At 50.0% G+C, this 27,887-nt stretch overlaps 1 long non-coding RNA gene across 1 annotated transcript; it reads left to right on the top strand.

The window, feature by feature from the left end:
* LOC128085048 (uncharacterized) lies at window positions 1-18,697 on the top strand. The gene is made up of 3 exons (XR_008208783.1): window positions 1-283; window positions 14,961-15,138; window positions 18,131-18,697. It is a non-coding gene; the product is annotated as an uncharacterized LOC128085048 (long non-coding RNA).
* Window positions 18,698-27,887: the final 9,190 nt, after the last annotated feature.

Genomic DNA, 27,887 nt, shown 5'->3' with positions numbered 1-27,887 from the left:
GCCTCAGTCAGCACAGAAGCTCTTTAATTCCAGTGCAGGGGCTCAGCACCAGCAGAACCAGCAGCACCTGGGCCAACGAGGCTCTCAGCCATCCATCCCCACTTGTGCTCCCCTCCCAGATGGGGTCAATTTGGCACTGATGGCTGGGAGCGCACAGCATCCAGCCTGCTGGGCAGGCACTGCAGCTTGGTTGGTTTGGAGATGATTTAAGCGCATGGGAAGAACCAGGGCTGCCTGTTGGTGCCTCCTGGAGCTGCTCATCCTCTCCAAGCACTGATGTTAGGTAGGTGGTGGCACACTGGGGGTTGTGTGGGCTATTTGGGGGCAGTGGGTGATGCATCTGGTGGGTTCTGTGCAGCTCGGGGGCAGGTGGGTCACTAGAACATGCATGTGTTGGAGGGAGGCTGGCATGTTGGCTTGTCCCCATTGCAGGCTCAGTTCTCTTTGTAGCTCCAGCAGCTGTTAGCTCCTTGCAGAATATTTTCCAGGGCTGATGCTGAGGAGGAGAGAGCCCAGTGTGCGCTTTGCTCTAATTGCAGCTCTGCCTGCCAGCAGAGCCTGTGCTGTTGGGCTGCAGCCTGCTGCCTCCCACCACTTAGAGCTGCTCACGGCACCAGCCCTGCACTGCTCTGCCCAAAGCAAGCGCAGGTGGAGAGCTGCTGGGGGGGCTGGGTGGGGGTGAGGGCTGGGGGTGCTTCCTTGTGGCTGAAGCAGAACAGAAATAATCCAAATTGGGTTTCTGGCTGTGGCATTTGCACTACGTGCAGTAACTTATGTAACTGGCGGAAGGAAGCAACACAGCAGAAATTTTTAATTATGTATTTGACTGTAATATTCTCAGTTTGAGTTCATGCAACGCTGGTTAGTTACTTCAGTTAATTAGAAATTTTACAGATGGATAAAAAGATTAAAAGCCACTGAAAAGAGCAGGACGTTGGAGATGACAACATCCTCGCTGCCCATTTGTGCAGGGGGATGGAAGTGCTTCAGACTCCCTGCTGGGGCTGTGATGGTGGGGTGCTGCCTGTGTGCCATTGGCTTTGCTTGGGGCTTCTTGGGCAGTGAGCTGCAGGCTGAGCCTTTGTAGGGATGTGAAGTGAAGGAGAACCCAGTGGTAAAACAGCACCAAAATCCACTGTGGGCAGCTTTGATCTGAGTGCAGTGTGAGGGCAGGAGGTGGCTGGGCTGCAGGTCTTCTTGCATGGGTTGCCCAACCCTCGCGTGCAGATCTGTGTTCTAATGCAAGTTTGGTTAATGGGTTTTTGCCTTACTGGCACTTCTCTCATTGAAACTGGGTAGAAAAACCACTTTCCAAACTGTCCTTATTTTTGTGATTTGCTGCAGTTAATATATGGGCTCGGTTATCACAGCTGAGGGCTGCAGAGGGCTGGTGGCTCATGTAGATGCTGAAGTCTCCCCTGAAGCTTACAGCGCCTTGAGTCGCAGCGTTTCATCTTAAAGTATTTGAGATGAGTTTTATTTCTGTCCCTTGACAAGTTGTCATTACGCGCAGCCCTTATCTGACTCCATGATTTATGGGTAAGATCCTCAAATCCATATTTAAAATTACAATTAAACAGCATTTTGTTGCCTCCTCAGTTGAGATAGAAGCACTATTAACCGTTGTTGCCCTGGAGCTCAAGTACTTCATTAGTTTAGGGAGCTCATTTTTTTTCTGTTTAATCTTCCTGGGGATTCTGATGCTATATTTGCTTGTCAAGTTTCAATAATAATAACAAAATCTGCTCGCTGTGATCTCTGGTTGCTTCCCTTCAAAGTCTGAGGTGACAGCAGCTCGGTGGCTCCCTTTGGACTCAGGCATCTCTCACAAGGATGCCCCCAGTGCTCTGCTGTGGACCCCAGAAGCTGAGCTGAACCAGGGGTGGGTTGTGTGGTTGTTTTGTTAAGGAGGGCCAAGCCATGCACTGGGGTTTGTGGAGAGATCCAATCCTTACGGACAGTGCAGTGAATTTCTCTTTAATGGAGCCTTGAATATTCGCTCGGTCTTTACACGAGCGTTGTAACAGCTGCAAAGGAGTCATTAAGAGCTGCTTATGGGTATAATCCAGATTTCAAAACTCCTTTCATGTGGCTGTAATCTCTCTGGAAATGCACATCTATCTGGTCAATAAAGCTCACGTACCCCTCTGCAAGTTTCAGGGCAGCCTGGGAAGGCCATTGAAGATAACTAGACCGAATCTGGATTAAACTGTGTTTGTTTCTGGCTTCTGTTGGCTTAGTTTGCAGCTTAATGCTGTTTCCAAGCCGTATCATGTGAGCTAATTAGCTGCTCAGCCTTGGGAAATCAAATGCATAACTGATAAAATCCATCGATGCCCCTGAGGAAAGGTTCTCTTCCCCCCCAGCTGGGATTGCTGGGGTTGCTCAGGCTGGCAAAGAAATCCAATGGTGTTTTCCATCTCCCTGAAGTATCTCAGCCATACTTTATTACATGGACCAGAGGACTCCTGTGGGAGCAGTTCACTGACCATCAGAGTGTTTTGGGGGCTGTTGCACGTTGGTGCTTTATTTGCTTGGTTTTCAGTTCTATCGCCATCCTCTGCACCTCCTGGCCAGGACAGCCTTTGTGTCAGCTTTCCTATTGCTGCACACAGGTCTGCCATAACACCATGCTCACTGCCTCTAGCTAGGCTCCAGTGGCTGCTGTTTCGTGTCCAACTCATGTATGGAGTTGAATTTCCCTTTGGGGTTTTGCTCATGCTGCTTCTGGTCACCTCCTTTGGGTGGGCATCCTTCAGAACCCCCTGGAGAATGAGCTTCCAGTTAAAGGTGACCACAATGCCAAAGGCTTTCTCAGGAGTTTGATGATAATGCTGTGTTTAACATAAGTTAAACCAGACACAAAGATCTGAAGATCCAGATTCCTCCCCGACTTCAACATTTCTGTTCGCCCTGCGCGAAGAGACACTAATTTGAGCTGGCAGTAATTCATGTTCACTTTTCAGGACAACAAGGCATCAGAGAATAGTCTGGAGCGAGGCTGAGCTAAAGAATAGCTGACAGGCACGGGAAGAGGGATGTGAGTGTAACTGCTCATAATAGATCGGAGCCAAAAAAAAGAAAGAGGAAGAGCTGGGCTGCCAGTCTGCCCTTAGCCATGCTTTCTCTGAGGTTTCCATGAGCCTTAGCTCTTGGTTTCAGCTCAGGCTTGCTGTGGCAAAGCCAATTCTGCTAATTCCATTACTCTGTGTGCCTGAGACTCTTGAATATCACATGTAAGAAAGGTGAGCTTGGGCTGTTGTGCTTTTCTGAGAAGCTGGGGATGCTCCTCAGGTCCCCAGGTGCCCTCTGCTCCCCTGGAGCTGTGCTGAGTGCCTGCACGGAGCTGGGCTCCCTCCTGACGCATTTACATGGGGTTTTACATAGCAGCTTAAACCCAAATCTGCCTGGTGAGAGGGATTCTAAGAACTCTGCCCTGCTTCCAAGCCACAGAAGTTTACTGTAGTTCACCTGCTCAGTGTGACAGCTGATTTGGAAATGGTTTCCCCAAGAAGTGGAGGTTCGTTGAGCCAGGAGAGCTTTGCTGGTAACCTCACCAGTGCATCCCATGCTGGGTCAGGCCTGGCAGGCTGCCTTGCAGTGAGGGACTTGGAGCAAGCCCAGACCCACAGAAACGTGTCCTTTCCTATCAAACCTGCTTTGCTTTCTGCTTCTTTCTTCTCCTGGCAGTGCCCATCACTGCTGTTTGGGGCTCTGGTTATGGGGCTGCCCCTGACCTGGTGCAGTGACAGCCAGGATGAAGGACTCTGAGGATGTTTTCCCACGCTCCCAAGACCATACACACTCTTCTTAATTTCAAGAAGCATTCATAGCTCCTTCCTCCTTTTTGAGTTATTGCCAGGAGAAGGCTGTGAAAGGAATGGAGTGAGCAGGAGGGACCCTGAGTGCCACATAGGGAAGATTGGGTCCTCTGGGTGCTTCCATGCTGCCTGGGCACCCAAGAGGCCCTGAGAAACAGTGCTCAGCAGAAGGGGTTCTCCCTACTTCCCTTGGAGGGGAGAGGTGGTGGTGAGGGAGAAACCAAAAGCTGCAAGTCAAACTTGTAATTCTACTTGGTTTATTGCAGCTGATGCAATAATTGTATCTGGGGAGCTGGGAAGTGAGAGGAGACGAATGGTTTAATTTGAATCGATATTAATTTTATGCAATCTAATTTTTTTTATCACTGCAAATGCTATTATTGTATTCAGGATCTATGAAGAAGATGGGGGGGGAGGATAGAGGGGGTAAAAGAAACCTTTTAGCTGAGGAAACACATGGCTAAAGAAGCAGAGTGCGCTCAGGTTGGGAGGAGAACTGTTTGTTAGCTGCTAATTCCTGCTGTGGAGGGAGCAGTGCCCTGCTCTGCCATCAGCTCTGTGCTGTGTCCCAGGCCCATGGCAGCATGGGGAGCAGCGCTCCGTGCAGGGCAGTGCTGCACCACCCCAGTGATGCTTTGCAGAATGCATGGATGCATTTCCCTTCCTCATTTCCCTGCCACGGTAAAGGAAGTGTCTGAGAATCAGCTAAGAAAAAAGAAATGAATCCATCCCTCTTGTCTTTCTGAATAGACAGCCATGCAACAAGTAATTAAACTGCCGCAGGCTAAAAGGAGCCCTTGTTTGGATCCCTTATCTCACTCTTCACCAGGGATTGCGTGTGAGCACCCTGAAGCAGCACAAACTCCTGCTGATACGGGGAGACCGATTGCGACCCGATGGCGCACCGCGGCATGCTGCAGATAAGGGCAGGCTTTTAATTATGGCATCCCGTATCTGTGCTCGGGTTTTCAGCGATACATTCCAAGTTAAACTGCTCTCTTGTTATATAGGGAGAGGCGGAAGGCGTGTGCCGAGTGGGATTTGTTCTGCTTTTATTCTGTTTTGCAGTCGGAAGCAGAGATGGGGGGGAATTTATCACCGCTGGGGTGGGAGCCATTGCAGTGCAATGTGGGCTGGGATGCGCTGCGAGGTCCCAGAGCGTGGAGAGCTGGGGATGCTGCGTGGGTCGGGGCTGGGAATGGCAGAGGGAGCTGGATCTGGAGCCAGGAGAGCAGGCGATGGCCTTTGAGCCATCAGCATCAATCGTTGTAAAGCAGAGCGCTCGCAGGCGCCTGTTTTCATCTCCTTTTAAAGCCTCTCTCCTCAAACCCTTCACCAGTCGAGGGCTGTATTACCAAAGTGCAGGCATTAATTGGGAAATGTTGGTACTGTCTCATATACACCAAGGACAGCTTCTTGAACAATCACCGCTGTAAAGCATTAAACATAGCATTTATCTTTCTGAAAATTGGTACAGGCTTTGAACATTGATTTTTACCTTAGGGCTAACGTGTTACGTTTGGGAAATGGCTGTAGAATAAAGGATGTTTTGATCTGTTTTGCTTTAACCTTTTAAAACAAATCTCGAGCCGCCTGCGCGCTTCATTACGCATTTTTGATCACCTGCAATGTTTTGAGGAAGAGGAGGGGGGTGCGAATGCTGCTCGCTGCTCCCGGGGCACAGCTTGGGCTGTCCTGCATGGACCTTGCAGATGAACACAGATCTGAAGGGGCATTTCTTGGCAGCCGGGCACAGAGATGCTCAGGCAGTGACACAGCCGTTGCTTTCTGGCAATGAAAGCAGATCAGGCTGAATAATGGATTCTTCCTGCGTGGGCTGGTGGCTGGGAGGCCATCGGGGAGGGCTGCGTGCGTGACTTCTTCCTGAGAACAAAACAAAAACCCACCAGAGACATCTGTCCAAATTTTAAGGTCATTTTTTCCCCCCCCTCTCTTTTATATGGTAATATATAAGCTGAGCAGAAGCAATTCTTAGTAAGTGCCTTAGGACAGAAGAGCTCTTTTAGGGAATTGGCTTTGAGATGCTGTGTTTCCCTTAAAGTGCAGTAAATAAATATACTTCCCTTTCTGGAAAACATAGAGAAGCTCTGCCATGAATCTTCCAGAAAGTTAGACCTCTGGAACATTAGGTTTTGTATGTAATCAGTCATGTTAAGCGTTAAGAAAGAGAGCAAACGAGGAAACCAAACAGAAAATCTCTTGAATGTGGAAAAGTTTGAGCAAGTTTCATTTTTCCACAGCTAATGATGGATGAATGGGGCCGGCCTCTGGCTGAGATCTGCATGGAGATTGCATTACAGTAAGAAATGTGTGCTCTGATGGCACGTCTTTCACATGCTCTACTAAATTCCTCGTGTTTACACCTCCTCATCATTGCCAGACAGGCATTGCACAGCATGAGCTCTGCAGTGTTAGCAGGAGCCTGGACCAGCACTGCTGCGGGTCCTCGGTGCACCTGCAATGATGAGTGCTGCTGCCTCGTCCCTGGCTGGGCAGAATGGAGAGAACTTCATGTTCTTTTAGAGGAGAAAAATAAGATCCCTGTGTAAAATAAGGCTGCCTACTTCCCCGCAGATAGCCCTGGTTCTAAAATTAAATGGACCTCTTCATCTAGTCAACCTGCGCCGCAGATAGGGATGTGTGATGGATGAGTGGGTAACTGCAGGCTGGCCTTCGTGTAGGGGTTCATTAAGAAGGAGGCAGAAGGGGAGGGAAAAAAATACCCTTCTCCTTTAATATAGGGAGTAATTTCCTTGAGTTGCCATTTGGTTGTGCTGGAGATGAAGTCTGTGCCAACAGGAGAGCAGCCAGCAAGGACTTCTCAGGGCAAAGCAATGGGGTATAAAAGGAGTATTTGGATGTAACTTATTTGGAATTCATAGTTCCCTTGGAGCAAATATCACTTTTAAGATGGGAATGCCCTCTGACAAAGTGCAAAAGCATGTCCTGTGTCTTCCTGGGAAGAAAGCTGTGATCTGCATTGCTGTTGGGGGTACAAACCTTAGAAATGGCTGCGGTGGGTCTGTTTGGGTCCAGCACTGTCCTGACCCCAGGGATGCCAAAAGAAGCCGGGGATCAAACACAGCCCTTCCCTTCATCTCCTGTGCTTCTCCCCAGCCTAATCCTTAATTAGAGATGTCTGCATTCCTGTTATGGCTCTCCTGCTTCAAAAGCAGCAGAGGTCAGGAATTCAAGCAGCAGAGCTGCCTGGCATCTGCATTCTGTGACATCTTACCAAAAGCAGCAAAGTTGGATGGTGCTTCAAGTCAGTCTGTGAAACTTCTCATGAAGTCTTCCCACAGGCAAGGCTGGGAGGAGCGAAGCTGCCCCACCTCTGAAAGCCAGGAGGGGGGAAAGAACCATAAAATTGGCTTACGGGCTGGGATGGGTGATAAAGGATCTGCTGAGGGTTGGGGCGGTGGGAACGGGGCTGTGTGGGCTCCTTGGGGGTGGTGTGGGACATGTGGTGCCTTCCCCACGAGCAAAGCAAACCCGATGGAGCTCAGCTCACCCAGCTCAGCCGTGGGCAGGACTGCAGCGATGCCAACAGCAGCCCCTCCTGTGGCCTTTACTGTGCTAAAGCTGCAGAGAGCACAGAAAACACAGCGAGTCGGGTGGCAGAGCATCACCAGGAGCCGGTGTTTCCCAGCAAGATGTTGGGTTTATTTCAGCTTCAGTAACAGAAAAACATTTCAGTGCGTTTCTGACGTTTTCCCATCGAAACGCAATTATGCTTCGTTATTCAAATATTTGGAAGAAAGTTCTTCACCAACGCTTGCTACGTTAATTTTTCCTGTTAATTATGTATGCGTTTATAAATAGCAATATAATTAATATTTAACAGTGTTTTTAGGACAGGATTTCAAAAACGTGTTTAAAGAATTTGCATATCTGAAACGCTACCTTCTAAGTGGAAGGAGGATTTTCTTCTCTCTCTTTACCATTTATCTCAGATGCTATCTGCACCTCTCCCTAGGGAAGAGATTTTTAGTGGTTTTTGGTGTTTTTCTGTTGTGTTTTGTTGTTGTTGTTGAAGCATTTGTAGTAGGATGCATGAATTGGGTGCTGCTGGTTAGCCCTGATCCCGTTTGTTTCGCATGGGGAGGTCGATGAGGACTGAGCTCTGCTCCTGTCCCAGCAGCAGCCATGCATGGACCCAGACCTGGGGGAATGCGTTTTGGGTGGGGGGGGTCCCTCTGTTTGCCCCTCCCCTAAGAGGTGTGCAGTGCCATTGCCTTTCCACATGCCTGCCCTGTGTGCCCACATGCGATGCTGCTTGCCTCTGAGCATAGTTTTGCTTGACTCTTTGCTTTCTCACTGCTCTCTATGAGGAAATTCCTGGGGTTCTGGCTGATGGTGTGTGCAGTGTGAGGTCCCAGGAGTAGCTGACGTGCCTCAGACAGGGAGTAGCATCTGCCAAAGCCAAACACTGCAGTGCTTGTTGTGATGCACCGTCCTGTATTAATGATCGCAGCTGCAGTGTGCATGTTGTGCATCGTAACCAGGAGCCCCAGGCAGGTAGCTGGGCTGCTCAGCACCCAGAAGAGTGATTTTGGTAAAACTCATCACCAATAGTGGTCCAATCTTTAGAAAACAGTTATGTTTTTTTATCCCCCAGCCTGTTCTGTGGAGCAGAATGGAAAAGAAAGATATTGGTGTGATTTAAAAATGATGACGTGGGTTTGCAGCCTGCTTGTTGGCTTCCCTCGCTGCTGTTCTTCACATCTGTGTTTTCCCAGCTGTGGTACCCAGAGCATCACTGCCCCATGGTTCCCTGTCTGCTCTCACCTCAGGAAAATCTGCACATGCTGATGGCACTTGGGTCATCAAGATTAATAACAATAGACTTGTGCTGTTGTGTAGTCAGGGAAAAACACCTGGAGCTGCTCTTCTATGACTGATTAATTAAGAGGGGAAAGAAAAAAAGAAAACAACAAAACACGCAGTGGTTCTAATTGGCATTTGAGTTCTTTCTGAGTTTTAACATTCATGCTATGCAAATATATCAATTTCTAACAATGTCTAACAAGATCATTTGGAAATGAGTCTCCCTTGGGGACTGCAGTCGCGGCTCTGGGAAAGGCCTGGCTCTGTTTGCTCTGCGTGGGTCTGCAGAGAGCCGGGCGCCTTGGAACCAAGCCCACACTGTGCCCCATGTGAAGGGGCTTGGATGCCCCATCCTGTGTGCTTCCCCTGAGCCCCAAAGCATCTGGCCGTGGAGCTGTGCTTCTGCACAGCCAGGCTTCATTTTGTGACATGGTGATGGAGGGGATGGATGGGGCGCAGGAAAGCCCTCTGCTCTGCTCCTTGCCGTGAGCGCAGTTATAGAGAAGCACTGAGCCTGAAAACTTGGTTTCCTTTGCCCTTCAAAGGAAGCAACCGGTGCTGTCATGTCAATATAAGGTGTTCCTGGAGGTTTTGTTTACACTGGAATGATGAAACGAGTCTTCATCATGTTTTAATGTGCTAATTGGGGGTTATTACGGCCCATTTTATTTACGATTATATTACAGATATAATACTCCGTCTCATTTTACTCAGAACTAAGAGCTTTGAAAGGATGATAATTACCTCTCGTGTAAACCTATACTTATATAGAAAAAATGACATGTGGAATGAAAGGCCTGAAGAAATGGCATAATATGTTTGCTCTGCACAGACGTGCAGCGTGCACACGGGCTGCTCTCCTGGATGTGTGCAGTATTTACATCGGAGCAGTTCCTTAACGCTGTGGATACGATGCTGTGCTCAGGCCCTGTGCTCTGCCTCATCTGTGCCGTTGGTTTAGGATTGAGCTGATGCTCAGCATGCTAATGCTGGCTGGAATGGGATGAATAATTCAGCGCCCATTCTCGTGGTGGATGGGTTTTGCCTCTGCTCCTGCTTGGTTGAAATCGTGCATGGGTGCAGAGGGCTTCTGAAGGGAAGGGAATGGCTCTGAGCACCCCAATGGAGCTCCTGTCCTCATTGCTTCAAAGCTGTCAGAGCCTTAGAAGGAACCAACAGCTCCAAGCAGCGCAGGCATCAGCCTGTGTTCCCTGAGGGCTCCATGCTCAGTGGGGAGCGCAGTGGGGCGCTGATGTCTCCAGCAGTGGGACAAGCTGCGTGGATTCTACTGCAGTGAGGCTGGTTATGCATAGGAAGGGATTACCCAGTGATGTGATGGATGCTGCATCCCTGAAGGTGTGCAAGGCCAGGCTGGATCAGGCGCTGGGCAACCTGGAGGAGATGTGGGTGTCTCTGTTCATTGCAGAGTTGGACTAGATGGCCTTTAAAGGCCTCTTCCAACTCAGAGGAGCCTATGATTGTACGAAGGGCATCACGCTGCAAGCAGGAGCGGCTGCTTTCCCACCATACTTACAACCACCATCCTGCTTTTCCTCATCCTCTTCCTCCTCTGTTTGTTTTTCCCCACAAAACCTCAGGGCTATATTTTTCTTTTTGTTATTTTTGCCTGAAGCAATAAACCAAAGCCCCGCAAACTGTGAGGATAAGTCCTGATTGTTTCTTATTTAAACTGATTAAGCTGATCTGCTTAACGCTCATCTCCAGCCGGGGATGCAGCGGGGACAGCTTGGTCAGTGCCTGCATCCATCACGGCTGGGGAAGGACCACGTTTGAGCCCAGGGCAGCACGGGCCCCCCGAGGGACGCGCAGCGCCGTGGGGAGAGAACTGAGGGCGTTGTGCTGGAAGCGGTGCCGGACTCTCGGTGGGCAGCACTGCAAGCAGGGACGTTGCTGAGCTGCGTGGAGGGTGGAGTTTGAGCTGCGTTTGCATATTTCGCTTCTGTTTTTGAAGTTTGCCAGGAAACTTGCTAAGGAGGCTAATGCTGAGGTTTAAGCCTTTTTCAGAGCAAAGCCATCTGACCCAGTTAAGTCACCTGTCCCCCAACATAACAGGATCTCTTCTAAACCCTTCAGCTCTGCTGAGAAAGCCACTGCAAATCCTCCTTCCCGAGGCACGGCGTTGGGTGAGCAATGGAGAGCAGGGCGGCCAGGCGTCTCGCAGGCTCCCCGTGTGGCTGCATCCCTCCCTGCCAGGTTTATTTTGGTACCAGGAGGGATTTGGATCATCCCTGCCTACCTGGAGGTGCAGCTCTGCTCCATTTCTCAGTAGCTTCTGCTATTTTATTTTCCTGAAGTGTTTGCAAGTGAAGTGTGAGCGCACATCTGCAGCTGCTGGGGAAGCCACTTGCTCCTGTATGATCCTACCAGGAAATGAGTTTGCAACACGGCTGGCCTGTTAAATGTGTTTCTGCTTTAATTAAATCCACACTCATTTTGGATGCAGCCATGGGTGGGAGCTCTTGTCCTTATCAGCATGGCCGCTGCCCCCCCAGGTCTGAGGGTTCCACATCCCATGTGCTGTGGGGCACTGAGCTGAGCACGTGGAAGAGGTTTTCCAAAGCTCTGGGCTTCCAGAGCATCCCTCACCACGTCTGCTGTGAGCACCTGGGGTCCCGCTGCTGCTGCAAGGGCGCTGCTGGCAGCTCACCGCCTGCCGGTGCTACAAGTGGGCTCTGGTATGAGCAGCCACAATCTTCCCAAATATTTGCATTGCAGCAGATGTTACTTTATATTTGTTCTTTCCCCGAAGTCTTTGGTTATTACGGAGAGGCAGAGATGCCAGGTGTGGCTGTAACTACCAAAATCAGGGCTCATTCAGCGCTTTGATGACATCAATTAGATTCAGGGTGCAAGTGCCAAGATTTTTCCAATTAAGGCAGGTGAATTTTCTCAGTCTATAATAATCTCATTTGAAGTGGTTCAAATTAGTTCAATTTCTTTTGTATGGAGGCGCACATGTACATATGTGTGTGCAGTAGAAAAGTGCTTGCTGTGCTGAGACTTCAGGCTGTGAAATCTGTCTACGTGTGCACTGTTTTATCTGGAAAAGATCTGCTCTCTGCTGATGTGTGTACGTGATCCCAGCTCCATGCATCATCGCTCAGATGCTCCCCTGTAGCACATGGATGCTGCCACGTGTGGTCCCCAAGGGCACGGCTCCATATCAGCAATGAGGTGAGCTGGTTCCTCCCGAACGTTTCAACCCAAGTAGAAGCAAAAGGGAACTTGACCTCTACAGGGGGAATAACTCATGGGCACAGTCAATCTGGAAGGGAACTGTTCAAATCCAGAGCAGAAATGGAACCACCAATCTGCTTCCTTCCTTGCTTGTGAGCACTGAACATCCCACAGCACTGGGAAGAGGTCTTGCTGTCCTTGCTTTGCCTGTCAAGTGGATAAGCAGCAAAGTGTAACCTTCAGTGCTTTCGTTCAGAAAAGAACTGCATTCACTTTTTCTTTCATGAGAGAGCATTAAATCCGAGAGGATTTGCGGTTGAAGCGAATTTCATATCCCAATTTCCCCACTCAAGAAATAGAGTACCGCATCCAAGCGGCGTCAGAAGCAGTTAGGGGGAAGAAAAGGGAGCAGAAACTTGCAGCCTGCACAGAAGAAGAAACTCAAAGTCTTTGGTGCGAAGGGAAGAGGCGTATCTCCCTGGAGAATATGATAATTTATAATGAAACATTATCTTTCAGACCCATATGTTACGTTTTCTATTTATGGCTAATTTGCTTAAGCATTTATAATGTGCGCCCCAGGGGAGGGCGGTTTGTCTCTGGGCAGCCGGCTAGCAGGGAGGGGAGGAACGCAACGCTTCCATCTGAGCATGCCAGCAGTCTGGGAACCAACAGCATCCACCAGCAGCGACGCTTGGGTTGGAGCCAGGAGAGCGTGCACGAAGATGATGAATGCTCCTTTCAGCCTTGCTGCGAGGCCGAGGAGATCCTGGGGTATAAAGATGAGAGTCGACGCTCGCGGTGTGACGGCGCTGCTCTTCCTGCCTGAAATTCAGCCACAAACATTTCAATCACAGCCTCAGCGAGGGGTGGATAACCCAGATGACTCCCCCATTCCCTCTCTGCATCACTAAAGTATTTTCAGATCTGATCCCAGACGCCTCAACAAGACGTTCACAGATCGGTGCAGGAGCGATTCTCCCCTTGATGCTCGAATTTCGCCCTTGAGTTCCCTGAACGCAGCAACAAAAAGGAATGTCTCAAGGTTTCCTCCTGCTATTTGACCCACATGTCTGCATCCGAGCACGTCGGGGCACCGAGGTCAGCTCAGCTCTGTGCTCAGCGCTTCGTTTTGGAGATGGCATCAAATGTTCCTCCTTGACAAGGCAGAGCCAAAAGACAAACGAATGAAGGAGGAGAAGGAAGCAGAAAACCACAGGGCTCAGTGCAGGCGAGTGGGGAGCTCTGAATGAGGAAGCAGGGTGCTACCCCAGCACACTGGGAAGATGGATGGCATGGCAGTGGTACTGCCGTGGTCTCCCACTCATCAGAAGTAGTAATAATGCTAATTAAGATTATTTATTCCTATGCAAACTCTCCATCCTCAGCAGCACACACAAAAGGTCGTGGAGTCCAAATTCTTCCTGCCCTACGATCGGTTTGGTGCTTGCCTAGCACAATACTCATTGCCCATGCCTGGAGTGGGGTCACTGCCTGGGTTATTGATTAAAAGCCTGTTCAGGATCAATAACCAGTCCTGTTGCAGGGCTGCTGCCTCTCCCATGGGTGCAGCAGTGATACCAGCAGCACCAATACCAGCCCTGTGCCTTCACCCCCCCGTGTGCCTGCAGCTGTTTGATGTGCAAGTGGGGGTCCAGCACCTGCCTGATGCCGTACCAGCCTCCTGGAGTCAATTTCAATGGAGGAAATCAAAGCCAACTATTAAAACTCATTACCATTTTTATCTCTAATGCTGCAGATTCTATTTGCTGTAATTTTATTGGAATTGAAATGCATATTGTATTTGTGCAGGCAAGGATATCTTCTTTCTCCTCGTTTTTGCTCTGAGGAACACTCAGTCACGAGCACAGCAGTGAGAACACCAGCCCAGCACATCCGTTGCGTGGCCGATTCCCAAGGAAAGCACAGTTTTGAAGTGCTGAGTATCAGCGGGCTGCAGGCTCACCAGGAGAGCTGGATTGCAGAGAACAAAGTTCAGACCACGTGCAAACGTTTCAGTGCGTTCCAAGCATCAGCACCAAGGCAGCCGCTGTCCTCTCCAGTGCCTCTCTCTCTCCTTGTTCCCCATTCAGGTGCATAAGGGCAGTGTGGGCTGCGAGGGGGTGGATCTATACTGCTTCTCCCCTCCCTGTGCCCACTGTCATCTCTGTTGGTGGCTGGGATGGGGCTGGTGGCAGTGGCTTTGGCCCCAGGGCTCTCCTGTTGATGGCAGCACGGCATCTCCTCAGCTTCTAAAAGTGGCCATCAAACAGTAGATTAATGCACTCCTGTAAAGCTGAAGACCTCAGATTTCTTTTCCAGGGCTGCGCTTTGATATTTTGTTCAGGAAGATGAGAAGAAAGAAGCAGAGAGGGAAAGCCGTGCGCTGGTGTGCTTGGAGCTCAGTGTGGGGATGGTGCAGAGTTGTGCTGTACAGCGGGGATTTTGGCACAGGCATTGCAGGGGGGTCAAGAATGGTGAGGATGTGAGCAGTTAGCACTGGTCTGGACATGGGCACGAGCACGGGGGTGGTGTGATGTGATGTGTGGGCCATGGCAGCAGCACGAGGGGTGCAGCCACAGCGGGTTCCTCATGTATTCCTTTCCATCTCTCTGTTTCCTTCTTCCCTATTCAATACCAGGATGTTGCTGTGATGTTTTTTTTTTATTATTATTATTATTCTTGTGAAAACAGAGTATCTCCCAGTTTACCAAAAGAGAACAACAGTATTGACTGATACACAACAGCACATTTGGTTTCCCATTATATCTTAATGGAGCGTAACAGGCGTTGTGCTGGGGATGATCGCCCTGAGCATCAGTGCAACAGCTGCAGTGGGGGTGGGCATCCCCAGGGTGTGCATTCCTACAAAGCAGCCACTCCATGCTGGTCCCAGCACTGCTTTGCACCCTCCTCCTGTATTTAGCTCTCAAGGAAGAGCAGAATTAAGATGCTGCAGTGCTGCTCTCTCCAGAGCGATGGGCGTTTGGTCGCTGGAACCGTTTTATACCTCGCAGCTATTTATGAGTTTCACTGAGACGTCGTTCTGTGTATTGATGCAAAAGAATTCACTGCCTTCCCTCCCTACTCCAGGGCTCTGCCTCGCTGTACTTAAAGCTTATGGCTCACTACGCTTAGGATTTGTTTCTCCAGCACTGGTTGCTCGGAAATTTTCTTCCTGTGGGCCACAGATGTTAATTCCAGCTGTATCCAATCTAAGAGTGCGAGTTGCTGATTTACGGATGGGAAAAGGTGTTTCAGCTGGAAGCAGGTAACTTTCACCACGTTTCCTAAGACGTGTGAGGCACTTCTTGTGATTTCTCTGTGCAGTTTGTCATTGTTATGCTGCTGTAAATCCAGCCTGGCGATAGGTGCAGCAGATGGTTGGTGGCGATTTATATTGTAATGCTTGGGACGTGCGTGAGCGTCCCATATGTGAGAACAGCAGTGGAGGTGTTGGCCCTCAGCTGAGCACAGCGCTGCCATTCTGCCCTGTGTCTCACAGTGTTCTGTCTAAGAAGATGGGGAAGAAATGGGGTAGGGAGCAATGTGCAAGTTGTAGGGCAGGAAAATCCCCTGCAAGCCAGGTGAGACTTGGTCTGTTGGGGCTGCATGCACTGAGCATCCTTTGGGTTGCTCCTTAACTGTGCAAATCCAGGCAGAGCTCTTCACTGAGTTACTACCAGACACGGATGGCAGAGAGCTGCCTCTGCTCTCCCCTGTGCAGGGGAAATCTGCCTTCCTCCCTTTCTGATACCAAAATGCCACACTTTCTGGTGAAACACATCCTCTCCGCAGGTTGTAATAGGGAAATCTGCTCTTGCGCAGCAAGCAGAGGCTCTTCTCTGACAGCCAAATTAATATTCATTATTCATTAGGGAAGAAAACGCTGAGCTGTTTATCATTGCTTCATTAGATTTAGCCAAATACAAGCTAAACGTAATTGCTTGCATAAACTCCTGTGGCAAGGCGTGCAGTTTGTAGTCAGAAAGGAAGATCTTAAGGACGTGTACATAGCAAAAAAAGTCTTTCTCCAGTCTTTGTCATCTCCTCTTCTGTTTGTTGATGAGCAGCAAGGCAGCAGAAAGGCAGCGCCAGCAGCAGAGGCCCCAAGCTGCTCCCGTTTTGTTTGGCCATTTTGCAGTTCCAGGAAGGGAAGTGCTGGCTCAGACAGCAGCTCAGCATGCAAAGAGAGGCACCACCAAAGCTTGGCTGAACCCACTGCCTATCACAGCATCCTGCCTCTCCCCAGCAGTGCTGTGATGCAGCATCACTGTGCTGGGGATCCGGCTTTGGCCTCCCAGTTAATTAAATTAATCGAGGCTTCCCCAGCTCTGCTCTCCCATTAACAGTGAGCAGTGCAGTGCCCTGGGGAGGCTGTGCGTGGCCCCAGCCCCAGGGATGCCCACAGCAGAGGAGTGCAGCTCAGCACCCAGGCCTTGACCAGAGCTCAATGCTTCTGAAATGCACCCGGAGAAGAAGCAAAGGCTGTTGAGCACTGCTTGCTAATTACAAAGTGCATTCATTTTAGCACCCTGCTATCCCATAATTGATGTTGGATACCTCTCACAATGAGCCTGATTTAAATGTATACATGTTTCTCCTTCTCCTGCAACCCTGCTGGCGGTGAGACACCTAATTAACAGCAGAGCTTTCAAAGTCTCCCTAACAAATGCATCCCTGTGTTTCTTAGCACAAGGACTCTCATTAGCAAAGTTGTGCTTTGTGATTATTTATGCCTCTTCTATAATTAAAAATTCTAAAAGCTAATTACAATTATCCATCAGGTTTCTCAACATTCCAGGACCAGAGACCTCAGCCTCCTCACCCTGCAGGTTTCCATGGGCATCCCCTTGTCCTTGAGCTCGCCCTCCCCACGCTGCCCCCCCCCGACCTGCCTTTCAGCTGCCTTGCCCTCTTCCATTCCTCTCCTCCTTCTATTGCTTTGCTTTTGCGATGCGCTCGGCTTCCTGGCTGCCAGCAGTGCTGTTGGTTTTAATGGCTGGGAGCAGCAGGCGATGCCCAGCGCCGTGCGTTGGCTGCGTGGCACCGACCCCAGCTCCCGCTGTTGCCCATTGACCCACGTGGCACTTTCCTTCTAGGTTGAGGCCAATTATTCCCGTTGCCATGGCAATCCAGAAATGGAGCTTTCTCAGATCGGAGAGCTTGGGTTTGGGCTGAGCTGGAGGTGCTGGGGTGGCTGTGGGCTCCTCATTGCCCCTCTGGTCCATGCTGGGTGTGGGGATGCGCAGAGCTGCTGTGGGCCACACGAGTTCCCCAGCAGAGCTGAGTCTGGGAAGTCATAATCTTAATATGAACATCTTTAAATATCCCCACTAATGGGCTCATTCTTTAATTTCCTGAAGCAATGACAGCTTCAACAGACCCTACATCAAAGCTAAGATGGGATCTGTCACTGAGTGGCTGAATTATATTTCATCCTTTATTTTTATCAGCTCCGCTGACTTATTTATTACATTTAGAGTCCAGGCTAGCTTTTGTCTGGCCTGCGCCTCACTGCTGCTCGTGGAGAAAAAGCAATAGTTTATAATGCCATTTTCACAGCGTCCCCATAATTTGGGGCCACGTCTGAGGCTTCATTTTGAATGAAACTCTGCAGATAAAACTGTTATTCACGGCGATGCCTGCAAAGTCCTTGGCAGACCCCGGGGAACACTGCCTGCTTGTAAAGGGCTTTCCCTCAGATTTATTTTTGTAGAACAAAGGGCAATTTTCCCATCTTCCCAGCAGCAGCCTATGTGGCAGATGCTGCTCAGGGTTGCTGTCTTTCAGTGTATTTTGGGGTTGTTTGTTATGCTGGAGACAAATCCTAGGCTGCGTGCGCTTTGGGCTCAAGCTCTGGGAGTTGCCTCTGGAGTTTGCTGGCAGGTGGATGTGGGGTCACCCCATTGCCAGCCAGGATGCTGGCAGCAGACACACAGTGCTGACCTCCAGCAGGGACAGGGAAATTTCCAAGCGGAGATGGAGAGCAATGAACCATCCTCTCCCAGAGCTGCGCTGGGGAGTGGAGTCAGAGCGGCGAACAGCTCTCCAGAGCATCTCCTGAGACCCAGCGAGTGCCAGAGTTAATATATTTAATATATTTCGTGTGGACTCTGCCAGTCATTAGGAATGTGCTTGTTCTGTCATTGCTCCGAGGCAGTCACGGTGAAGCATTTGTCCTCTGAGTGCACGGGGAGAAATTACAGTGCCCTGAGCTGAATTGGTCAGCCAAAAATAATGTACGGCTTTATCCTCGGCAGGAAATTGGACATTGATTGGAGGACAGAAGTTCGGAGCAAGAGTTAAAGCAAAGTGACATTTCCATACATTAGGGAAGCGGGTGAAGTCGGCCCAACGCAGTGTGTAAATCTCCGAGCTCTGGTTGCAGGGCTTTTGCCAAGAGCCTCCTCCCAGCCCCAGCTCAGGGCATTGTGCTGCCTGGGGCTCCTACCAACTGGCAGCACAGGAACGACTCGTCCTGGTGCAGGAGCATTGCCCAGGGCCATAGGATGCCTGCTGCAGGAGGTGACTTTACAGGAGCAATGAGGTGTAAGCAGCTGGCAGGACTCAGCAGGGTGATCTCTGCTGGGAGGCACTGGCCGTGCATTGCTACGCTGCCAGCAGGAGGGGAACAGCCTGGGGAAGAAGAAGCCAACGGTGCTGAGAGCTTCCCAGCACGGCACTGCTGCCAGCATTGCTCCCAGCACAGACTGCTCCCATGCCCCGGGCACAGCCAGCTCTGCAGGTCGCAGTGAGGATCAGTGATTGAGTGCCTTGGTGAAACCCGGGCTGTGGAAGTTATGGGTGAGATGCTGCAATCGTTATCACACTGATTTATCAGTCCTAGGGGAGGTGATGGATCAGAGCACCTCTGGTGAACCTGAACACAGCTGAGCCATCACTCCCAGTGCAGCAGATGCAAGGAGCCGCTTCTGTTTCGAGATGTACATTTTTTGCACCAACAGCAGATTTCCCCATCTTTTAATATAATAATCTCCTTTAAAAAATCTCCTTAGCCATTGTTTATGCGCCTTAGGTTTCTGTGCCATATGGAATATATATTAGGAAGGAAAAAAGGCACTTCTGGCTTAGGTAATTATGAGATTGCTTCTATTGCTGCTGACACAGTGGTGGCAGTGCGTGGGCCTGATCTCCTCCCTGGCTGCTCCCAGAGACCTGAGCACAGCCCATATTGGAGTTCTGCACTGCCCACGCCGGCAACAACAAACCAGGAGCTGGGCTGCTGTGCTGGGGAGGCAGGAGTCACCCTGAGTGCAAGGCCTGTATCACTCCAACTACAAATTTCCCTGGGAACTTGTCCAAGATGACAACTCCTATCACCCTTACCAGGCTGCCGGTGTTAATGTCATTAGTTCCACATGCATCAAGCTGGAGAAGTGGAAGCCTGCATCGTTCTGGCACTTGCAAAAGAAAATTCACAGTCAGTTGCACGGCCGTACGTGTGGTACTTCACAGGAACAAAGCCTTCGGTGCCTTTGGGATACGTTCCTGCAACAGAGGTGTGTGTACAGAGCTCCTTGCTGAGCTCTGTGTGCAGGGAGAGGCTGCCTGCCCTCCCTGAGAGCTTCTGCATCACAGCCCATGCGAAGCATGGGGAAGAATTCTCCACTCTAAGAATACTTCAGGCAGCCTGCAGGCTCTGAAGCACCTCCCCGTCTGCCCTTCCTAGGGATGGCAATGATCTCTGAATATGAAATTAGGAATAATTACGATCCATTCATTGCTTTTAATAGCGAGCCCAATAATTCCAGTGCTCTGGCAGAAGTTCTCTGCAAGTTTTCTGTCCTGCTCGAGATGGAGCAGTTCCCACGCCAGCTGAATTAGCAGCTTTTCTCAGCACTGCTGTCTCACTGTGGAGGTATTGAGAGTCTCCTTGTTTTCCTGTAATTGATTCCACTCTGCTTTTAATTAGCGAAAGCAGGATCAAACTCCAACTCTCTGGTAATGAGGGCATTGTCTCTCCCTTGTTTACATTTCCCATTTAAAGTACGTTGGGTTTTTATCGCATTTCATTTTTCCCCTTCCAATAAGTCACTGCTAATTACCTGTTCTCATACGGATGGGATGCTTATGTTCTAGCCCCTTTATTTTAACAGGCTGCTAACAGAACAAGCACCAAATGACCCTGCACCCACTTCCAGTGCTGCAATGCCAGCAATGCCATGCCTAGGACCCCACTCCCTGCTACCATGCAGGGCCCACAGCTCCCTGCTGAGCAATGGGTCCATGGGGACTTCTTTGGGGTCACTCAGTGCTGGGCACTGCAAGAGCATGAGGGGGGTGAGAGCTTGAGAGCTCTATTTCACAGCTGACTTTCAAACATCAGCAGTAACTTTAGGAATTCTCAAGCACGTCTCAGGACAGCGAGCCATGTGCTCTGTTCCCAAAGCTAACATCAATTCAAGCAACAAAAAGAAGGAGCTGATGACTAAACAGCACTGTAGCCTGAAGATCACAGCAGCACTTTTAAGCTTCTGCCTGTTATCTTTGGGCTGTGGCTCTCTGATGAGTAACAAAATATTTGCTTTTCCCCCCCCCCTTATAGATCTGTCATTCCATTGGCAGAATCTTGTCCTGTTGACCCAAAGAACCTCAATTTCAAAGCTATTAAAACTTAATTTTCCATAACGGGCTCCCGAGACAGGCGCTAACGTTTCACAGAATAATTCATCCCTTCCTGTGGACAAAAATAAAAGAGTGGAAGATGAAAATACAGGTACAAAAGGAAGCAGCCAAGCAGCAGCACCCTGTGTGCCATCGCTGATATCCCCGCGTTCTGCCCTTGCAGCACAGGAGCAGGACTCTCCTTATGCCAAGCGCAGCCCAGTGCCATGGGAAGCAGGAGGTGTTTGCACAAGACATCTGCCATTTGCTGATAAAGCACTGGGAGATGCCACGCTGGGCTCTGCTCCACATTTGGACCCACAGCAGCTGCAGAACGGGGTGGGTTTCTGTGGTGAGGCTCTTCTCACAGCACAAAGCAGAGACCTTTGGTTTCTCTCCATCCTTCCTCACAGCCAAAGCCTCACATGCCCAAAACCCCCTGCTAATGCAATGGTTGCTGAGATCACCTCCAGGATCTCTGATCTGAATTTTGGGCGGTCCTGAGTGGAGCCAGCAGTTGGACTTGATGATCCTTCCATCTCAAGATGCCCTGTGGTTCAGTGGGTCTGCGGTGTGAGGAGCTGCAGGTGCCAAGTGAGCCAATGCCACCGAGCTGTCAAACCTTTTCCAGAACTCACTGAAGAGGAAAGGCTTCAAAGGAAAAGGCTTACAGTGAATTTCAGCATCTGGAGGAAGGGAACAAAGCAACATTTCTAACAGGAAAGGCATTTTTCCAATTCATCTCCAGACAGCTCATTTTGGAGGCTAACACCAGGCTGCACTAATTTCATTAATGAACAAAGCATACAAGGAAGGGCACAGTGAAGGAAAACATGCCATTTTCTGGGGCTGGCATCTCATTTTGAGATCCTGGGTAACTGACTGGCACTGGGGAAGGGCTGCATGTGGCCATAGAGCACTGCAGGGCCAGCCAGGCACTGCCACTGCACGTTCTCAGTCATGGCAATGCCTTGCTGGATAAGTGCTGCTTAAACCCTACAGATACAGTATCTGGAGTGGCATTTCAAAAGAGAAAATTGAGACAAGATTCATTACAGGCAGCAGTAAATGTCAAACATTTTATCAACTGTGTGAAGTGCCATGTTAAGCTGTCTTTTCCCCCCAAACCTTGATTAAAACCATGAATGCTTTTTTGATATTAATGTTATTCTCTGCTGTTTGCCACGTGTTTGGCTCCTCGTGGCAGCAGTCAGCTCGAGGCTGGCAGAGCAGCTCGGTGCATGGAGCAGGGCTGTGCTCTGCTCTGCGCAGGGAAAGGAGAGGTTTTCTCACCAGGAAACCCCAGTCCTGCATGGGGACAAAGCTCTGGGTCATCCCAAGGCAGCTCTTTGCTCCTGCTGTGCTCTGCTGCAGCCCCAGCCCTGCTTGGAAGCTCTACTGCACACATTTCTGTTTTGCAAAGGGAGTTTTCTGCAGCAGGTCCTTCTCGCTAAGCTGCGTTTAATTAAAAGCTAGCTTTTTGTTTCATGTACTAATTAGCAGTCTTTGTTTGCCGCCTCGGAGTCAATCAATATCTAAATCCATGCTCTAAATCCAGCACCATAACAGCCGGATGGAGGATTTCAAAGAATCCCAAAGTTGCTGCTGTTGTCATCTCCTGCGTGACTGCAGCCAGCAGCAGAGATGGCCGTGGGGAAACAAAGAGCTCTCAGATTTCCCCAAAGGCTCCAAACTCGCAGTAAAAGCACACTTTCACATGGATTTCCTCCAGAAGTTTTACGTATTTCAAATGGCAGCGTGCCTCAGGAAGAGCCCCCTGCAGCACCTGCTGGGCAGTGCTTGCTCCACCTGCACACCTCTCTGCGCCCCCACCCTCCACTGCTTTCTTCTCACTGACACGGACAGAACCGGCTTTTCCAACAAATTATTCATTGGGAAAATTATATCTGCTATAGATGCATCTGATCCTCTTAAAGGAGGCCACTTCTGATAGCATAACGAGCTCATGAAAAATACATAACCCAGAGTGCCTCTGGAATATTTATTTATCCAACCAGCCTTACTCACAGCATCAAACCCCCAACAAGGGTTGGGCCGCTTCATCTTGGGTGCTCAGTGCTGGTGTGCGACCGCAGCACAAAGCCCACAGGTGGGCAGGGGCTGCTCCTGCTGCTGCCATTGCCACCCTCATGGACATCATCAACCCCAAACTGGGATCCTTTCAGCTGATCGCATCAATAGTGAAGCTGTTGCTTTGATAATTGCCTTTCCGTTGATAGCAGCGCCGTTCTCTTCAGTGGATGCAGTGACACAGTAAGTTGCACTGGGCTGTGGCACAGCAACAAAGCTGTAAGTTAACTTCATAGGGACCAGTAGGTAAAATAAATGGTAGGAAAGGAATCAACTGTGAGGATTTGCGCTGTTAGGAAGCAGATGGGGTGCTGTTCCTTGCTGGCATTTTCAAATGACTTCATCTCTGCTGCGGTGGGCTGGAGGATGATGCTTTGCTCAGCACAGCACAGATCCACTTGCACCGTGCCACTGCTGTAAATTGATCTTGTGAATCCATGCTATTGAGCTCAGTCTACAAACTCACTGACACCAGCATGGATACCCAGTAGATACAGAATCATGTAGTCGTAGAGTCAGTGAGGTTGGAGGAGACCTCTAAGATCATGCAGCCCAACCATAAACCTACCACCAATACCCCCCCACTAAACCACATCCCTTGGTACAACACCCAAACATTTCCTGAACGCCTCTGGGGACGGTGACTCCAGCACTGGCTGTGGAGAAGAAATGCTCCCTGATCTCCAACATGACAACTCCAACTGATGCTTACACCATACACCCTATAAATGCCACGGAGCAGAGTCGCTTCAACAAAAATCAGACCAACCAGGCTGGAAAAGGAACAAACAGAAGCCGAGTGAGGGTTTGTGGTACTGCAGGGATTGCTCAGCTGTGATCAGGTGGCTGTCTAATGACACCAGTGATGTGTGATCTGTGGGCAGTGCATGGTTCAGCCTTCACAACGTGCTCAACCAACACAGGGCAACCCACCCCAACCCCAACGCTTTGGTGGCTCTGCTGATGGGCAGCGTGGCACTCTGCAGCACTGAGTTATCAGAGCTAACTGCTAGATTTAAACCTCCCAGCACCACTAAAGTGGATTAGAGTCAGCTATTTAATTATCTTAATAAGGTTTTTATTTATTTTTTAAGCATGGGCTGGGAGCTGGAGGTTAACACAGGCACGGGGAAAACTGATGGCTGGCAATGCACGTCATCCGTGCTGTTACACAAATCACGCCTGATTCAGAGTTATATAAAGCTCCTTATATAGTAAACAATCTTGTTAATAAAAGCATAAGTGCAAGGTCCAATGTAATCCAGCAAGTGTGACTAACTGGATTTATAGGCTCACTCAGCATTCAGGGCAGAGGCAAAGAGATCCCCCCATCTTAGAGGAACTGATTGTTGAGCAGATCCTCAGCATTGATTGCTGCCCTCCAGAGAAGAGGAATGTCACAGAAATAGGCTGGCAGGATTTTTGTATCATTTTTTTCCTTTTTCCTTTGAGTAAAGCAATGATTATTGGGTGGCTGTAAGCCCTTGGGTGCTGTCACATCACCACAGCCTTTTAGTTGTGCCATTTCTTGCAGCCAGGAGTCAGCACTGGTGGATGGCACACCTCTCTGGAGCAGTGGGCTTCTGGTGGGCAGAGCTGTCGGGGGGGGAAGCTCTGAGAACAGAGGTATTTATAGAATATCTCTGCAATGGTGCTTGCAGATCATTTGGGACATTAAGGAGAATTAGTAGCATTTGCTTTCCTAGCTATGCAAGCTGCTGGATTCCCACCTTCCCCGACTCCTCCTGACCAACTAAGGCACAGTGCCACCCCTCACTTGTAAACCTCTACTGATTCTGTAGCCCTCAGAGGCAGCCCACAGGGAGGCTTATGCTTCCCAGAGCTGTGCCAGTGGCAGAGCAGAAGCCATCAGTGGTGTGAGACCTGCCAGACCTCCTCCCTCCCTCAAGGAGAAGGTGATATTATGAGAATGCACTTCTCATTGCTTATTCCAGGAGGAATTGTATTCTTTGCTTATTCTAACACTCAGCACCAATGCTTTCCCAGCCCTGCTAGGGTTTGGGTGCCACGGGCAGAGCCATGGGGCTCAGTTGGTTGCTCCCCTTTCACATCCCCACCAATGCCCACATGAGCACCATGAGCTCAGTGCCACATGTCCTCTCTCCCACAACCTCCTCAGAGCCCCAAGGGAGAGCCATCTGTGAGAGGTGACATTTCCACACTCAGTACAGCAACATATGCTTTGCATGAATGAACTCAGACTGCTTCAAGGCAGGCAACAGGTAGGGGCCATACAGCTGGGATGCTCTGGAGCTGTGCTGAGAGCCTCTTGGTTGGCCCTCGTGGAGCACAGGGCCAGAAATGCTGTTGAACACCAACAAGTGACCTTTCCAGCTCGCTCCTGGCTGCTCAGGCTCAAAACCATCCACTCACTGTGGCTGCCCAAGCAGGGTGAGCTGTGCTGCTTCATTTGCCATCTCATTCTTCCTTCTCAAACTCTCTTTAGTGCTTCTACTGCTTGAGAATTGCACTGTCCCCCGCAGAAGCCCTCCACAAACTCCTCATTGTGTAAGCAAGAGAGGGACCTCATAAAACCTCCTCCATTCTGAAGCTTATTTAATTAAAAGCTAGTTTTATGGTGCATGCACTAATTATAACTTCCTAGCCTGAGGGATTGGGGTGAACTTGTTGCTTATCATTCTATAATTCAAACCTACTGCAATCAGTTTGGATAATCAGGCATTTTCCAAATAATTCCTCCATATATCCTGCAACGCTACAATGAGATGGAAAGCACCACAGCAGTAGCAAGGTGGTAAAGTCTTCAGCTACAGAAAATGAGAACAAACCCAAAAGCAGCAGACAAATATGCAGTAATGAAAGAAAAGAGCTACTTACCCTTAGAAGGCCCTAACTATGCAGGGATCTCCAGCAAGAGATGCCTTCACCTCCACTGCCAACCCTTAAATGAGGGCTGGGAAGGGGAGGATCCTGGCTCCACCCTTCCATCACTCAGAACATTGCATGCACCTGTGCTCCCCTGAGCTGGCCCTGCCTTCCCAACAGGTGCTCCATCACTGCTTCAAGCTGTGACTTAGCACTGCCACTACAGATGCCCACATGCCCCATTGGAGAGCCAAGCATTCTGAGCCAAGATGCCAAGTGCAGCGGGAGAGAACAGAGGAAAGCCTGCAGTCACACAGCTGGGAGGAGGTGGCAGGGTCTCTCTGGGGCATTGAAGTCCCATCCCCACAAGCACAGGAGCATAGCAGTGCATGGTGCAAACCTCAGCTTGCCCTGGGTGTGGAATGGCACTCAGGGTCTCCGTGCTCCTTATATGGGGGCAGAGTGGGGGAACCAAAGGGGAAAGAGAAAGACAAGTCTACATGCAGAGTAGAAAAGGGCAACGCTGAATTTATTCTGGAGAACAGAGCTGGGTCTCCTGAGTGCAAGCAGCTGCTGTTCTTCCCGAACACAGAGCAAAAGATTCAGGCAAACTCTCCAGGGAGTTTTTAATTTTCTATCTGCTGATTTCAGAGCTGTTTTCACCCAGAAGTGTGCATTGTGGCTCTGGGAGCTGCACACACACTGATGCATCCAGGGGCTCTGTGCCAGGCAGGAGCAGAGCGTGCACAGCTGCACCAGCGCTGTGCATCCCCAAATCATAGCGTGGCTCTTAGCCCCACTCTGCCCAGAGAGCCTCGTGACTGGGAGATGCAGAAATGTTTTCCACCCCAAAGCAGCTCTGGGTCCCCAACTCCACGTGCAGAAGTGATGATTTCAGCACTGCTGTGCTCCTAGGAGAACCTGCCCTGCCTTCTCACTCTCGGAGAAGTCACATCTGCAGAGCGCTGATGGAGATGGGCAGAATATACTGACAGCCACAGGCATGTGGTTTCTGAGCACTGGGATTGCCACCCTGGTGATGCTGCCCCGTCCTGCAGTGAGCACAGAGCTCTGTGTTCCCTGGGAGGGGATTTTGTGCCCTCCTGAACTCTCATTCTGCTCTTCAAAGCGTACCTGCAATTAGCTGCCTGCTCCACTTCCACCGGGGAAGACGATATTTTTTTCTTTGGTTCATTATAAATAAGCACCCAGGGAAATATTAAGTCAGGAATTAAATTTCAGCTACTTAAGCATTGACACAAGAGTACATCATCTGAGCATCTCAGTGCGAGAAATAAGACAACTAAAGCTTATGTAAATAGAGGAGCTTACACGTGGCTCGGCTCCGCTCTGCTGAGTCCCTTCAGTGAGTGCTGTGGGGCTGCAGGGCCCCCAATATGCCCTGGGGAGCTGGGGCTGTCTGCATGCCCCCATCCCATGGCTGCTCCTTTGCTTGGCTCCCATCCTTGCCGCAGTGCTTGGGGTTATGGGATCCAGTCATTGGGTGGCTGTGCCCAGTGGAAGGTGGATGAGGCCACAGCTCTGCATGTTTGGCGATGCAGCTTTGCATGCTCAGCCATTTTTCTCTCTTATTCCACTGCAATAAGGTGAACTCATCCCGTGCTGCTCTGAGACAGCACAGGGCCCCTAATGGGGCTGCAGATTTCCTCCACAGCACTCATTCTGAGCATCCCTCTTGCAGCTGCCTCTGCTTTTGGTGGCTGGGACGTGTTGTTATCATGCACCGCTTGATCACGTCAGGCACAGAAACAACTTCTGTCTTTCCAGGTGTGCAGATGTCAGCCCTTGAGGAAAGCTGAGTGAGTTTGGGAGGGCACGGCCCCAATTCAGCTGGCTGCCATCAGCCCGTGCAGAGCCCTGCTCAAAATGCACTGAACTGCCACAGAGCAGACAAGTTTTTAAGCATATGCTTAAACGATGTGCTAATTAGGGCCTGTGAGAACTTGTGCAGTAATTACATTTTTCCCAGCGAATGCTGCAGCTACTACTATTTCATAATAGAGCAAAAGCAAATATGTTTGCTTTCTAGCCTACCTTGTGCTTTAGAGAGAATCACCAGCCGCCTCAGAAAAGTGAATTTATTATTCACTCAGAAGACACTTTCAAAACTCGGGGATAAACAGCAAAGTCAAAATATCTGCTTTCAGCACACAGCTGAGGCTGCAGGAGGACTCAATTCCTGGAACAGGGGCAGTGCAGAACGAAGGGACAGCACGCACTGTTGGAGAGCAGGAGAGCATCTCTCAGCTCAGGTTTCATTGGCATCACCGCTGCGGCGTTACGGTGTTTCAAGGACGCTGACAAGATGATGACATGAAGGTCGCTGCCAGTGCCTTGTTCCTGTTGTTTGGTGACATCCTTGGGGGACTGCCGCATGCCAAGGGGGTTTGAGGGGTGCCCAGCTGGGTTACTGCAGAATGAAGGCACTGCAGA

The sequence above is a fragment of the Tympanuchus pallidicinctus genome, unplaced genomic scaffold (assembly GCF_026119805.1).
Source record: "Tympanuchus pallidicinctus isolate F22 unplaced genomic scaffold, pur_lepc_1.0 scaffold29, whole genome shotgun sequence".
Lineage (NCBI taxonomy): Eukaryota > Metazoa > Chordata > Aves > Galliformes > Phasianidae > Tympanuchus > Tympanuchus pallidicinctus.
This window is presented reverse-complemented; position numbering and strand designations above follow the sequence as displayed.